The 15,012-nt window shown below is 42.7% G+C and overlaps 1 protein-coding gene across 6 annotated transcripts in view; it reads right to left on the bottom strand.

The window, feature by feature from the left end:
- The window catches only part of GLIS2 (GLIS family zinc finger 2), a 306,268-nt gene that overhangs the window by 91,793 nt on the left and 199,463 nt on the right, over window positions 1–15,012 (bottom strand). For 4 of the 6 annotated variants that reach the window (XM_069646842.1, XM_069646841.1, XM_069646843.1 and 1 more), the window contains one exon: window positions 5,898–5,965. The exons of the other annotated variants lie outside the window; for them this stretch is intronic. The gene's annotated coding sequence lies outside the window, so the exon portion shown is untranslated. The remainder of the gene's footprint in view (window positions 1–5,897; window positions 5,966–15,012) is intronic. 6 annotated transcript variants of the gene reach the window in all.

Here is a 15,012-nt window from a genome sequence, read left to right as displayed (position 1 = left end):
ATTCCCCACATCACACTTCGAGGCCTCTGCCTCACCCTGAACCTCTTGGAAGCCTGGGATGATCAACCACGCTTTCCAAAACTAGCAGAGACACAAACGCCTATGGAATTGGAGCATTTTATGAGAATAGTGTTGCACAAACTTTTGGACCCGACGCATTAGAGAGAAATATGGTTTGACAGGGCTCATAGAGGCGATAGGTCGGGGGAAGGACCTTGCTCCTTGGTGGCAAATTGCCACTGCTACAGTGACAAAGACGAAATATTACAGAAGGCTCAGGAAGTGGTCACTATAGAGTGGGAGGGTGCCTCGGTTAAAATCTTCCAAGATCTCTCCTCGTGCACTCTCTATCAAAGAAGGAAATGTAGACCTCTGACGAAACGGCTTCAAGAAAATGTTGTGCGCTATCGTTGGAGGTTCCCCTTTGCGCTGTCCTTCGAGTACAATGGGTGGAGCACTATGCATTACACCAGGGTGAAGAGGGCGACAAACTCCTCCAGGTACTGCAAAAAGAAAAGTCCCCGCCGGACCGGTTCAGTCAGCGCCAGCTGCAGGAGCATTTCAAAATTGTGTTTGCTCAACCAACGGGCCACATGAGGGAAGGACGCTCTAGAAGATCGAGAAAGGCCTGGGTTCCAAAACCTTCACCCCTGAGAAGCCCTGACATGGGAAGATTTTTACATCTGAATGGAATGAAGCCAGTACTGTAAGAATCGGCTGGACGCTGGGCTCCACACTGCCTAGCGACCTGGAGATTTCCATGTGTCTCGATTTGACAAGGTGTTATGCCCTGGTTGGTTATTGTATGTTAACTGTTTCATTGTTGAGGGGGAAATAGGGGTAGAGGTGGGGGCAGGGTAAACGCACTGCTCTTGAAGTACTGGTGATGAAGGTCACGTGGGTGGTAAGGAAAATGATTTTTGCAAGGCAAGGGTGCAGATGAACTGAAAGTAGCTACTGTCAATGAAAAGGGGCTCAACTCTCCCAATAAGAGATCATTAATGTGCAACATGTTCAGAAAACTCAGCTTGTCAGTTCTGCAGGAACCTCATTTTAAACAGTTGAAAGAGTACCCATTGCGGAAGGGGGTAGTAGGACATATGTTCTGGACCTCACACAAAGACCAATTAAAGGACACTTGGAGGGGGCAACATTTACGCTGGCCAGCTATACGCCCCAAACACAGGTCTGCTTTCATTTTTTAGGAAAGTGTTCAAATTGCTTGAGGAATGGGGGTGGGATGCACACTAGTGGAGGGATGCACACTAGTGAGAGGTGATTTCAACACGATTGCTAATCCCAAGGTTGATTGCTGGTCAGCAAGAGGGGGAAGGGGGGAAGATAATGGGAAAAGATAATAGGGACTTTGCACACTTATTTGAGGACCACTATTGGGGGAATGTTTGCAGGTCAAAGTCCCCCCAGCCGGGTGGTTATACATTTTTCTCGCCCCCCACACCCCACTCCCCACCAGACAAACATTAGAATATATCTCCTATTTGTGCCACAAGAACAGGAGGGCAGCATGACTTCTCTCAGAGTAGGGACTATAACATGGGCTGATCACGTGATGGTCACAGCAGTTTGGTTGATTAACAGGTCAAGACGAGGAACCTCTTGGTGGCGCTGTAACAATGTTCTACTCAGAGACCCACGTTTCAGACAATTTCTCTGGAAGGAGAACTGCAGTTTTTATTTTTTAAACCAATGACTCTCAGAAGGTGTGGGAGGCAGCCAAAGCCACAGTGAGGGGACTCCTTGTAGCAGAGAGGGCGAGGAAAAAATGGGAGAGGGCAACTGTTGAGACTAGGCTGCATTCCAATATACAGGGGCTGAGAGCGCAGTTGAGCAGGACTGGGTGTGATAAGGAGGAGCTATTAAGTCACATGCGGGACAAGTGACAGGCCCCACACTCCACCATGATAGGGCCCTGCTGGACGCTGAAATCACGGAAGCAGAAGTGTCTTTGGCTGTAGGTCAATTAAAAGTAGGAAAGGCACTGGCTTTTATAAACAGTTCCAAGATATCTTGGTGAAGCGCTAGCAAATGTTTTAACACTATCAACAATACTGGGGTAGTCCCACCTACATTTCTGGAAGCACAGATCGTGGTTATCCCGAAGCCCAGCAAAGAACCCACGCAATGCCAGTCATACAGATCTATCTCCCTATTGAAGGTCGGTGCCAAGATATTTCCCAGAGTATTGGCTTCCAGGCTAGAACTCCAATTCCCCAGGTTGATCCTCCCTGACTAGGCAGGTTTTATTTTGAATAGATAGGGATCGGACAATCTTCACAAGACTCTTCATGCCTTCACATTGGCAAGCTTTCTCTCTTCCCATATTTGCAACTTAAGGGGCCCCCATTGACCCGAGGTGGGGGGACAATTTACAGAGGTGCCTAACCACAGTTGAGCAGATTCTCCTGCAGGGCATAGGATCTAAATGCCAGATAGTAAATATTCATAAAACAGTGTTGCGGGCAGAACCTATAGACCGCTTATGACACCCAGGGAGAAATGGGCAACATACTTACAGAGGGATATAACGGATGAATTATGGTCTAGAATGTGTAGGACGGTCTCACACTCCACGGTCTTCCTACCATACACAATGCTGGAGATAAATTGTATGCATCGTTGGCAGTATTCCCCAGCCACTCTAGCCAAAATGTATCCCGTGGTGGAATCTCGATGCTGGAGTTGCAGACATCCGAGTGCAGACTATTTCCACATATGGGGGTTGTTGTGCCCATATACAGACATACTGGGGGGAGGTTCTCTTGTGGATCAAGGGGTTTGACAGGATCACTAGGTAACTCTAGCCGTGGTGGATGCTGTTTGTTGTTCATGAGGAGGATGAGGTGGAAGAAGCAGGGGGGTACATGGTGCATATTCTATTAGTGGCAGCCAGGTGCTGACCTGCACAGAGTTGGAAACAAAATAGAACCCCCACAGAGAAGGAATGGCTCCAGAAAGCCAGAGCGATTTATGATATGGAATATTTAACTTATATCTTAGATTAATCAAAGCCAAGTATTGAGGAGATTTGGTTCCCCTTTTTTGCGAAATATGGCAAATAGCCCACTCGATGGGCAGAACCAGACTATATAATGATAATGATTTGTTATTTATATAGCGCATTAGCCAAAGCATTTTGCAGAGAACATATTTACATACATTTATCATCCCAACCGAAGTTGGTACTCATATGATGGACCAAGATTGTTTTCGGATAGCTATGAGACGGAAGCATGATGCACGAGATGGGGGGAGGGGTGAAAAGGGTCATGGGTTCATAGATGCAACATGTTACTGGTGCTAACATGCTTAAATGTTTGTTTTATGATTGCTAAAAATGACAATACATAATTGATTTTGAAAAAAAATGTACAGCCATAAGTTTCCCCTTTGCGATTAATTATCAACACTTGGCATCTGTGAGTCACTCACAGTGAGTGACATTTTCCTGGTGAGAATCAATGACAATAGATAAGATGCCTTGCAAGCAAGTGGAAGTGAGATTATCTACAAGTGAGAAGGAACGCTTTACAACCCTCAAAACGAATGGTACTGAGTAGCCCTTGCATCGAGTAGAAATAGCTCACACTGTGCACAACTCAGCAGTGTAAGCAGGAATCCCTGAGTGTGACTCACTTGAAGGTAGAGCAAACCCCTACTGGGATTCTAAACCCCTTAGTGTGATTGATAATTCCCTATAGTTAATACCATTCAGCAAATGCCGGGTCTGCAGGTGTGGCCAAGACTCCCTATGGTGGGCCACTGAAAACTCTTGGACACGCCTTCCTACTGCAGTGCACTGCCACGTGGGGTTACATGGTGCCTCAACACTACTTGCCCACGCATGCACTCAGCACTAGAAACGGACATAGCCAACCTCACACCACTGCAAACATGAATATTGAATTCCACAGCATTACTCTGCTAGTGTATTCCAGGATGTGACGCACCCCTATCGACCCCTCTGTTGGTTTGAGGGTATGCAGCTCCACATGTAATTTCCTGTTAATGCCTCTGTAGTCCAAGCAAACACGTGTTGGCATGCGTAGTTAGTAATGTGTATATAAACTGCATTTATTATGCAATCTCCATCCTTCCCACATGACTATGATGATCCCTTGCCTCAAAATGAAATTTTCTCATATTGCACCGAGTGGCTTATTTACAAATTCACGACATACAAGGGCGGCACCCGTTGTCTCTTCTCCACCTGAAGCCAGTATGGTATGGCCTCACAACACGGGGAAATACTGTGTCAAACTCTTTTTGTCCCTCAGCACTCATTCGGCACATAGCCAATTCCTGGCTCTGACATCTGCGTCAGCAGGCTTGTCTTTGCCAAAAACCCTTTTGGCCATCAGTAGGAAGGAGTTCAATATGATTATCTGGTTAGTAGTCACTGCAACTTCCAGGAACTTTTGAGCACATCTCAAGGCCATCACATATCCACAACATGGCTTAACATAATATCAACACCACACCAGTAACTGCCTTCAGAAAAGTTGGCCAATAAGGGAAGCTCTCATCGATTCTTTTGATGAAATGGTCTTCCGGTTAAAACACTGAAAACTATACATTTATCCTAGTGATCGTTCTCAGTCATCCTTATGTTTTCATCCCTCTACATGTTGTGAGTTCACTCTGTTAGTTTTTGTCTACCAGACTTTTTCCACTCTTGCTCTTTGCCACACTCTGCCCATTTCTTTTTCACCAGACACCACAATCTGGCTGCCAAATTCGGCTCTACATAGACGAGGCTCAGTTCTTTAACATAGCACTGACAGATTTCCATTCCGGACATAGATACGTATGGGTGGTATGGAAAGCGGAGTAAAGGTGGGGGGAAAAAGTTGAAAAATAAAGGAAGAAAGGGGAAAAATAGGGGTAAAGCGTATGGGTGAAAGGTGTGCATGGGGCACAGGGTCCCATTACATAATGTTCATTTGCCAAAACAGAAATCAAACATATGTACACATTTTTGGGACTTGCAGAAATGGGCAATTTGCATTTTGGCCAAACAAGCGAACCCTTCTGTTTTTAAAGTGCTTCCACAGGACTGAAGACTGTTCGGTGCTGTACGAAAAGCGCATTGACCAGGAAATTGCACTGTCTTGGGGTTCACCCCACTGCCACCTGTTAACATAACTTGGTAACTGCAGCTCAGGGAAGTGGTTAGAAATGGGTAGTTTACTTGCAGATTATTCAGTGAGTACCCCAGCAACCACCTAAGAGTTTGCAAGTCTTCACAACGCCCAGGGAATCTTCAAACATTTGCTGACATGGCTATATGCTTGCTCAGGCTGCACCCTCAGGGTTGTATCCCCAGCATGGGAACCTTCATACTGAAAGCCACCCTAACCCGGAAGTGTCTTCAGGGTCACCCACGTATCCTTTCTACTGAAAGTGACATTGGTGATCATAGAGGGCTGGGAGGCCCTTCAGTGCTGTTAGTTAGGCTCCCTTACCTTTAAATTGTAGCCTGAAAGAGTCCCTCCGTGCTTCTCAGTGCTGTGCAGTGGCGTTGCTTTGACCGAAGGCTATACAAACAACAAGCATAGCCTAGATGGTACAGACATAGCCCCCAGCAGCACACAGGAGCCCTAAACTGTGCAGTGACTGCATTTGAAGACACTATATTATCAGAGTATCACATTAACCTCCTCTGTTTGAGTGCCAGCCTTGCAACAGAACCTAGAATGTGTCCATGAATCCACGGTTTTACCCCAAAATTTCGTATCCAAAATACCAAGTCCACCTTGATTTTGATTTTCAGAACATGATTGATCATATTATTCAAAATCGCGCATCGCGTTTTCGTCCACTTCGCTTCATGAAACAATGGCTTTTTTAATCGCACAACATCACGTCCATTTTCTTACCCTTGTTTCGTTGCGTTTCCCGGCCACGATATTACAGCACAACCGCCATCTGCTGAAAGTCCACGTACCTGTCCAAAAACGAAAAAGGCAAACACTTTTATTTTGCAATCAACCAATTTGATAACAGTTTATCCCATATTCATGAAAATTAGTAAACTCCAAATTCATTAAAACACAGAATAATTTCACAATGATTCCACAATACATGTGTAACTACTTTAATTTATTTAATAGCAACAAAACGTTTATAACTTTAAAACTTCACATTTTTTTTATTTTTATTTTAATTATTTTTATTGTTAATAAAAAATACAGATAATGATACATGTGTTAGCACATTACAGTCTTTGAGTGGAACTGGTAACCATAACCGATGAACAGAATTAACAATCTTAAAAAGGAAGAGTATAATCTATATCCAAGACATTCATTAATTGAATTAGTTTGCTGTATTAATTTGAACAAGAGTAGAATAGAAATTGAAGGTAGTGCTGCTTAAATCAGGATTGTTATAAAACATATCTGTAACGAGTAACTGATATGGAGATAAGATTAGAGATATGGGGAGACAAACAGGGAGACAGACAACAGACATAACTGAGACAGATGGGAGCAGGGTGAAGGGGGGAAGATGGGTATATTAGATTATTTCATAAAACTGTTTTTTCCATTTATGTAATAATATAAGACAAGCATTTGAATATAAATCATCAGGTTAGTAAAGTGAGCATAAGAATATATGTTCAAGAGCCATGAGCAGTTGCATTGAAATAGCTAAGATAACAAGTAAAATAGTACCATTTAGCGTTATATTTAGGAATTGTATTTTGATTATTAGCCATGCACATTTCCAATTTATGAGTTTGACATAAAGCGTTCCACCATGTTCTAGTAGAGAGCGATCGATAGTCTTTCCAGTTCGCTGTGATACATTTTAAATGTATGGAGATGAATAGATCGTATAATCTGGCAGCGTCAGGTGGAATATGTGTTGTAATGGCCATACTTCCCAAAAATATAGTCACAGGAGAAAACGGAACATCTACAGAGAAGATACGCTTAATGAACTTCCAAATATCATACCAGAATTTGACAATATATGAACATTCAAAGAACATATGCATATAATTAGCGGGAACAAAGCCACATGACCAACATTTAGAATCATAATTCAGGTTAGCCTTAGCTGATTTAGCCGGAGTAATGAATGTTCTATGAATAAAGAAGTAGTAGTGTTATATGATGTTAGCTGAGACCGATAATTGTTTAATTTTAGAAAACAGGCGGAGCCATATGTGATCATCAAACTTATATCTTAAATCAAATTCCCACTTCAGACGAATTGGGCATATATTAAATGTTGAGGTTAGCATGTTATATATTTTTGAGGCTTTAACCTCACCCGTTATGGTTAGTTGTAGAAGTCTGAGGGCGTCGGGAGAAAGAATCTCACAGGAAAAGTGATCTACTGCATCAAGACACGAGTTGATTAATTTATTGTAAAACTGAAAGTCCGTCTTGGGTATGGTAAATATGGTGGAGAGTTGCTGGAAGGCGAGAATAGAAGGACCATCTATAATGTGTTGGATGAATCTGATACCTTTTTTAATCCATGTCTTGCGGTAGAGGATGTTTTTATTAATTACTATATTTTTGTTATGCCATAGTAAGGGGGAAAGGCATTTATTGGGCATTTTTGTATGGGGGAAGATAAAGGTTTGTAGGGCTAAAACGGATGCTTTAATAGGTTCCGAGATGATCTTTGAAGTGTGCTTGAACATATATATTTATATATATATATATATATATATATATATATATATATATATATATATATATATAGAGTCAGTAATATTGTGTGGATGAATTATGTGTTTCTCTAATGTACACCATGTAGGGGTATCGGCAATTTTGGGATCTGTGAACCATTGGCAAGATTGTTTTATGAGAAAAACAGAGTGATATAGCTTAAGGTCAGGGAATGTAACTCCACCCATTTCATAAGGTGCTTTAAGTTTAGTTAGCGCAATTCTTTTGCTTTTTCCAGCTCCCCAAAGACAATTTAGTAGTATGGAGTAAATGGATTTGAAAAAGGAAAGGGATAATGGAACGGGGAGAAGCTGAAGGTAATATAGAACTGTGGGAGTTAGCATCATTTTAATTGTATCTAGACGCCCCCACCAGGAAAGGTAAAGTGGGGACCATTTGGATGTAAGATCCTTCAGAGTATCCAGTAACGTTTTGGTGTTGAGTTTGATAGTTTCTTGGATTGTAGGGGCAAAACGAAGTCCTAAATATTTGATGGAGCCACTGCACCATTTGAGGCCGAAGATGTCAATGTCATGCTTAAAACAGTAGGGATTTAAGGGAATATTTTCTGATTTTTGTCTATTTAATTTGTATCCTGACAAATGACCGAACTGTGATAGTGCATCCAAGAGGTTAGGAATATGAGGTTTGGGGTTTTTGATTAAGATAAGAACATCGTCTGCATATGCAGCTATTTTGGTAATTGAGGCACCTACTTGAATTCCTGGGATGTTCTTGTTAGATATTATTAGTTCTAGTAACGGTTCCAGAGAAAGGATATATAATAATGGTGAAAAGGGGCAGCCCTGCCTTGTTCCTCTGAGCAAGGGAAATAATGAGGATGTTTGACCATTTAAGTAGATAGCAGATTTGGGGGCAGAATAAAGGAGTTTAACAAGTGAGATACATTTTTCACCACAACCGTGCCATCGTAGGGTTTGGAACATAAAGTTCCAGTCTACACGATCAAAAGCTTTCTCTGCATCCAATGTGATGGTAGCGTAGCCTTGAGTATCTCTTTTATCTCTGGCTGCTAAATTGATGGCATTAAGTAGGAGTCTGGCATTGGAGGATATGTTACGTCCTTTTACATAACCTGTTTCATCTGCTTTGACCAGATTTGGGAGTGAGGATTCAATTCTGTTAGCTAGTATTTTGGCAAAAATGTTGCTTTCTATGTTGATAAGGGAAATGGGTCGATAATTACTGGGAAGGGTAGGATCTTTATCGGGTTGAGGGAAAATAATAAGTAAAGCTTCAGAGAAGGAGCCTGAGGAGGATTTTTGTGATATAAAATATGAAAAAAGTGTTTTAAGTTTTGGGGTTAATTCTTGGGATGAATTGATGTAGAATTCGGTGGATAGTCCATTGGGGCCGGGTGCTTTGCCTTTGCCGAGGCTGTGAATAGCTCTAGTGATCTCAGAGGAGGTAATATCATCTTCTAGGTGAGATAGGTCTGATCTGGGGTATGCAGCGCGACTAATATTGTTCAGAAAGGAATCAATATTGTCTTTGGGAATAGGGCTTTCTGGAGTATAGAGATCGGTATAACATTTCCTAAAGCATTCAAGTATTTCATCAGACCAATGATGAGTTATGCCTTGAGTGTCTTTAATGTGAGAGATTTGAACTTTTTCCTTTTTGGTTTTTAAATAGAAAGCAAGCATTTTGCCCGCTTTATTTGATGTTTCATATATCTTTGTTTTGTATTTTAGTATGGTCAAAGGTGTCGACGCCATTTTAATCGGCGGTATCGACGCAGTAGTCGTCGTCTGTGTCGAGTCGAGTTTCTACTTCGACGCCGATTCCACTACCACTGATTTATGCACCAGAGGTTTTGTCTTAGTACGAGGCATCAGGGAACTTTCCCTTGATGACACTCTCGACTCTTTTTCGGCTCTCGCGTGTTTAACCTTTGATCTCCCTCTGTCACTTTTAGAGTGGGTAGAGGCATGATCTCCACGCGGCATCTTCGAGGGGGTCTGGGTCGCATTCTCAAATATTTTAAGCATCAAAGCCCTAAAGGCCTCCCATTTTTCAGGGGAATCGTGCTTGGATGGATAAGTCACTCTCCTCTCAGAGGAGGAAGAGGAGGAAGAAGACTTGTGATGCCGCTTTTTTGACTTCTTAGTCGAAGACAATGAGGATTTCCTCGAACGACTCTTCGATCTCGACCTCCTCGACCCATGTCGAGATTGTCGACTAGATTCATCTGAATCTTTTTGTCTTTTAGAAGACTTGTAAGTTTCCTCCCCCACCGCCAGCTTACCTCTACGTTCCCTAAGAGCTTTATTGGACATGGCCTGACAGGAACGGCACTCGTCAACCTGATGGTCTGGGCTGAGACACCAGAGGCAATTCCGATGGGGGTCGGTTATTGACATTTTCCTACCACAATTCTGACATTTTTTTAAACCTGTCTTGGGTGTGGTGGGAGTAGATGACGAGGACATCGTGGAGAAAAAACCTGATGTGCCATTTGTGACACGAAGCAGTTGTTCGGAAAAACAGAACTAAGGTAACGGGCGCTGCTCGAGCCCTTAATACAGCGGATGATGTCGACGCTCGACGGCAGCCCTCAAGGGATTACGACTCTGCAGCCTCAAACACAGCGCCCTCTGGTGAACATTTTTTTCCGAAGAAGCAAAGCTGGGGAGACAACATTTCTAAAGATGAGAATACGTGGGGGGACACAATCCATTCGAATTTCACTTACCTGCATCATCCCTCATTGAAACAACAGTGGAAGCGGTTGCCTACCAGCCACCCTTCATGCCTGTTATATTGGGGGTTCTATGTCATTTAATCATCAGGCATTTCAAAGCCTGCAATTTAAACGTGTTTGACAGTTCATCAAATGTTTTGGTTTTGTTGGGGGGGTCCCGCCACCCAACCCCCCATCCTGCACCTATTTTTACCTATACCCAACCACTAATCTGCCCTATCCCAACCCCCTTACCCCCAAAAGATTTGATGAACTGTGAAACACGTTTACACCAGTCTGTATGGGTACTTTATCAGGAAAGCATTTTCCTGCAAGACAGCTTTAATTGGCACACCAGAACCCAGTTTCAAATGTCCTTATACATTGAATACGCATTCACAGGTTGCCTTTTGCCTTGGGTGTTGCTTGGGCACAGCGCATTCCCAGGGCTCATGTTCAAATGGAATACACTTGTACGACTTCACAGTAACTTATGAATAGCATGATTTTGATGAAACGTGGAGATTGCTGTTTACATTGTTGACGTATAACATTTGTTTTTGTCTGTTCTTTGTTGTTTGTCCATCTGCTTCACTGTGATCACACTATTGATTTTATGTTTTCTGATTTGTGATAATTGGAAATGTTATTTTCCCCCAAAATGTTTTTGTGGTGTGTGATGTCTTTTCTGACATTATCCTCATGAATGTCAGTTTATTGCGTTCTTTTATATTAGTCATATTTGATAATAACATCACTTGAAGATTATTGTATCAGGTAAATGGTTTTGATCAATTAAATGTCCAAATGAGCCCTGAAGAAGAGCGTATAGCCTGAAACTCGTGTCGGGTCACTTGTTAGGTTGTTTCAGTTTAGGCATCTGCAATAAACTTAAATTGCAGGCATCACCAGAAGGATCTAGTTCTTTCAATTTACATTGAACCACACCACTATTTATTCATTGGGTTGAGTGCACTTGAAACCCAAATCTTTTTTAAAAAATTCCCTTATCAACCTCCAAGCCCTCTGTCATGACCTTCTTTCTCAGTCTCCTACCGCTGACCTCACAGTCGAGTGACTCCAATGTGAATTTGCCTGGATGCAACTTGTGAGTTTGTTCTGTTTTTTATTAGTTTTTGCACATTCATGAGGCTAATTGAGGATAGTCAATCCCCAAACGGTGTCAGTTACACGTATTTGTGGTAATTATTACCAAAACTATTTTTCATGAATTGCCACTTCCAGTTTCTGGTCACATCAGATCTTATAGATGCTCATTGTAACGCATGTTCTGTTGAGAAACAGCCGACCTTCTCCAACCTGTCCCTTCCTCTCTCTTTGTGCAGCAAAACAGCAAATCTAACGTCCTTCCATTTATTGTTTGGCAACGACACTAAGATCAAATAAGTCTCTCTTATCCCGAGAACCGGATGATCCACTGGAGGAAAACATTTAACTTTCAGCTTAAGGTGTGAAAATGATTTCCTCCCGCCATATCTGGCAACTTCACACTGCCACTTCCTTCAAAGGGTAACAGAAACTCTTTTGCATGGCATTATACAAGGTACCACCCACCATTGTCCGCCTGTACCATATGCCTTCGGTCTCAGTTTCCCATTTTCTTTCTGAAAACCAGCAGCTCAAGCCAACAGAGCATGTCTCTTAAAGGACCAACATAGAAATATGGAAAAAAACAGCATGAGACCATAGTTGCTGTTCTTCTTTACCCATTTGGCATAGTTATCTCCTCAACCTGTCTGCCAACACAGTGACCCACAAGAATAGCAATAGGACAGAGTGGTGTCCATTTTTGAAAAGCACTGAACATACTTTTTGCATGCAAAGAAGTACTCCTGGCATGCAAGGAACTTAATTTTTGTAGGGCAAATTGACCTAAGAAGGCAGTGCTTGCCGAAAGGGAGCAGGATAATGTTTCCTGCATAGCATTTCTAACTCGATTGCTGCTTACCCGACTTGCAGAAATGGTTCAACCCTTTTTAATAATTCACCAGAACTTTCAATATCCCCTTTTGCTCTTTTTAATCCCATGAGAATCCTTTTTTTTTAAACTGCAACTTTTTTTTTTAAACGTCTTTAGATGTGCTTCATTATGCGTAAATACTTAATATTTACATTTTCTATAAAACATCAAAGAAAGTCCAATTAGGACCTATCTCAATTCACAATGATCAAACCACATTTTTTCATTTGACAAAAAAGTCTATTTTTTTAAAAGCAATTTTATTAATTTGCTATAATCAACATTTAAAATAAAAAACTTGCAGTACATGTCATCATCTATCCATCTTACGCTTATCCTTCAGTGTCTACTGCATACTCTTTTCCCTCCCCATGTATTCGTGCCTACTACACTTCGCGTTCTGCTTTTGCCTCTTCTATGGGGGTTTCTTTTTCTGTTTCTTCAGCCGAGTCCTGATCACTTGACCAGACCTCGTTGGACCCCTACAGTGCAGCCACTAAGTGCTTTGCAAGCCGTCAGCGTTACTGCTTCTTCCTCCCCTGCCCCACTGCTCGCTTCTTGACACACTACCGTTTCAGCTTTGATCCATTTCTGAAGGTCTCTTTGGCTGACCTCTGCCCTCGGTCTGTTGCATGCCTTCCATCCCATGGCAATTCTACGCTTGGCAAGTATATATGCCAAGTCCTTTAGCTTACTACATGTTTCAATTGGCGCGGTCTAGTGGACCCTCCCAACATGCATGCCCACACTGTTTCAACCTTTTCTGAATCCCTTTCTCGCTTAGCCAGTGGGCTACTTCTTCCTAGAACTTCCCAATTTCTGGCCATGCCCAAAACATATGTGTCATCCCAGCATTTTCTTCTCCACATTTGGGCCATGTCTGTCTTCCAGCGTTCTTAAAGCTAGCTATCCTTTGGGGAGTCATATATGCCCTATGGGTTACATATAGCTATATTTGCTGTAGCCTCGTGTTCCTAGACACTTTCTTATGGTACCCTTGGGCCCGCTCCCACAGCCCCTCGCCCATGGGTTCCCCAACTTCTTCTTCCCAATCTTGTCTTAATTGGGACACTTCCTTTGCCACTTTGGACATCAATAGCTCAAAGATTCTAGAAATCTAATGTCCTCCCTCTGCTATGTCATATATCGTTTCTATGGCCGCATCAGTCTGCTCCTCCAGTGTTATTTCCGACCATGTCTCCCTGATCCGCCGTACCATTCTGTTATATGTGATATATTATCCCGCATGTAGTCCAGTTTCCTCCCCCAACCCCCAAATTCCTTAATCTCCCCCTCCTGCCACATGTCTCCCATAGTTACGACCCCCGCCCGTTCCCAGTGCCTCTGAATCGCCTTCATTATATTGCCCATCTCCTTCTGTCAGTGCCACTAACGGCACTTGTGGAGAGCATGGGGTTGGATTCTCCATAACGTGACAAGCTCTGTGCCATACCTTCCATCCCAGTACCAACATCCCTGGACGCGCTTTCATTTCTAATTTGGACAGCCATATCACTTCTTTCAGGAAAAACGGGGCACACTCCAATCTCAATAGTCTGGACTATATGGTCGAGTGTTCTGATAACCATTTGGCCACATATTGCAATTGACTGGCTATGTTATAGATCTCGTAGTTAGGCAGTTTTATACCCCCTTTGTCATATGTATTCTGCAACTTCCAGAAGGTAATTCTGTTCCTAGATCTGTGCCATAGGAATCCCCGCATATGCTCTGTAGTTAAACAAAAAATTGCTTTGGTATCATATATGGTATGTTCCCAAAAAAATGTAGTAGTCTGGGCAATACCACCATCTTTAGTAGTGCACCTCTATTGCTAGGGGGAGCTTTGCCCAGAACCTCATGTTATTTTCGATGCTCCTTACCACTTTCTCAGTGTTGTGTTGGTGTTCTGCTTCCACCGTGTGATAGATATCTATTCCTAGGTATTTGAAAGTGTTGGTCTCCCATGGTATTTGTAAGACTGGTAGTTGATTACATGGGACCCCTACATACCTCCCCAGGGGAAATGTACATGATTTTTGGGGGTTCACTGTAATGCCAGATAGCGTCGCAAATCGTTCCATTACCTCCAGGATGTATTGGAGGTTTTCTTCAGGGTATCATAAGTACAGGAACATGTCGTCTGCATATAGCAAAACTAGGTGCGGTTCCTCTCTTATATAGACCCCAATTATTTCATACTGCTGTCTCAGGTATATCGCAAGGGGCTCCAGTGCTAGGATATACAACATTGGAGACCACGGGCACCTTTGTCTGGTGACCCTACTAAGTTGCCATCTCTCTGATATTATCGCTCCCATCTTGACTCTCGCTAGCGGTGCACTGTATAGTAATTTAACCCATTTAAGGTACCTGGGTCCAATCCCATAATTAGCCAAGGCTGCCATCAGCCAGGGCCATTTGTCAGAGTCAAAGGCCTTGATTGCATCTAGTGATATTATTGCAAGCTCGCCCGGGTCTCCTTTGGTGTGCTCTATAACCCAGTGAAGGCGTCTAAGGTTGTCTGATATGTTCCTGCGCGGGACATATCCATTCTGGTCAGGGTGTATTAATTTGCTTATGACTCTCCTCATTCTGTTTGCCAACACCGCCGTGAGCAT

This window comes from Ambystoma mexicanum, chromosome 2q, assembly GCF_040938575.1.
Source record: "Ambystoma mexicanum isolate Mex_15411 chromosome 2q, UKY_AmexF1_1, whole genome shotgun sequence".
Lineage (NCBI taxonomy): Eukaryota > Metazoa > Chordata > Amphibia > Caudata > Ambystomatidae > Ambystoma > Ambystoma mexicanum.
Note: the sequence above shows the minus strand (reverse complement) of the source record. Positions and strands in the feature narration are given on the sequence as shown.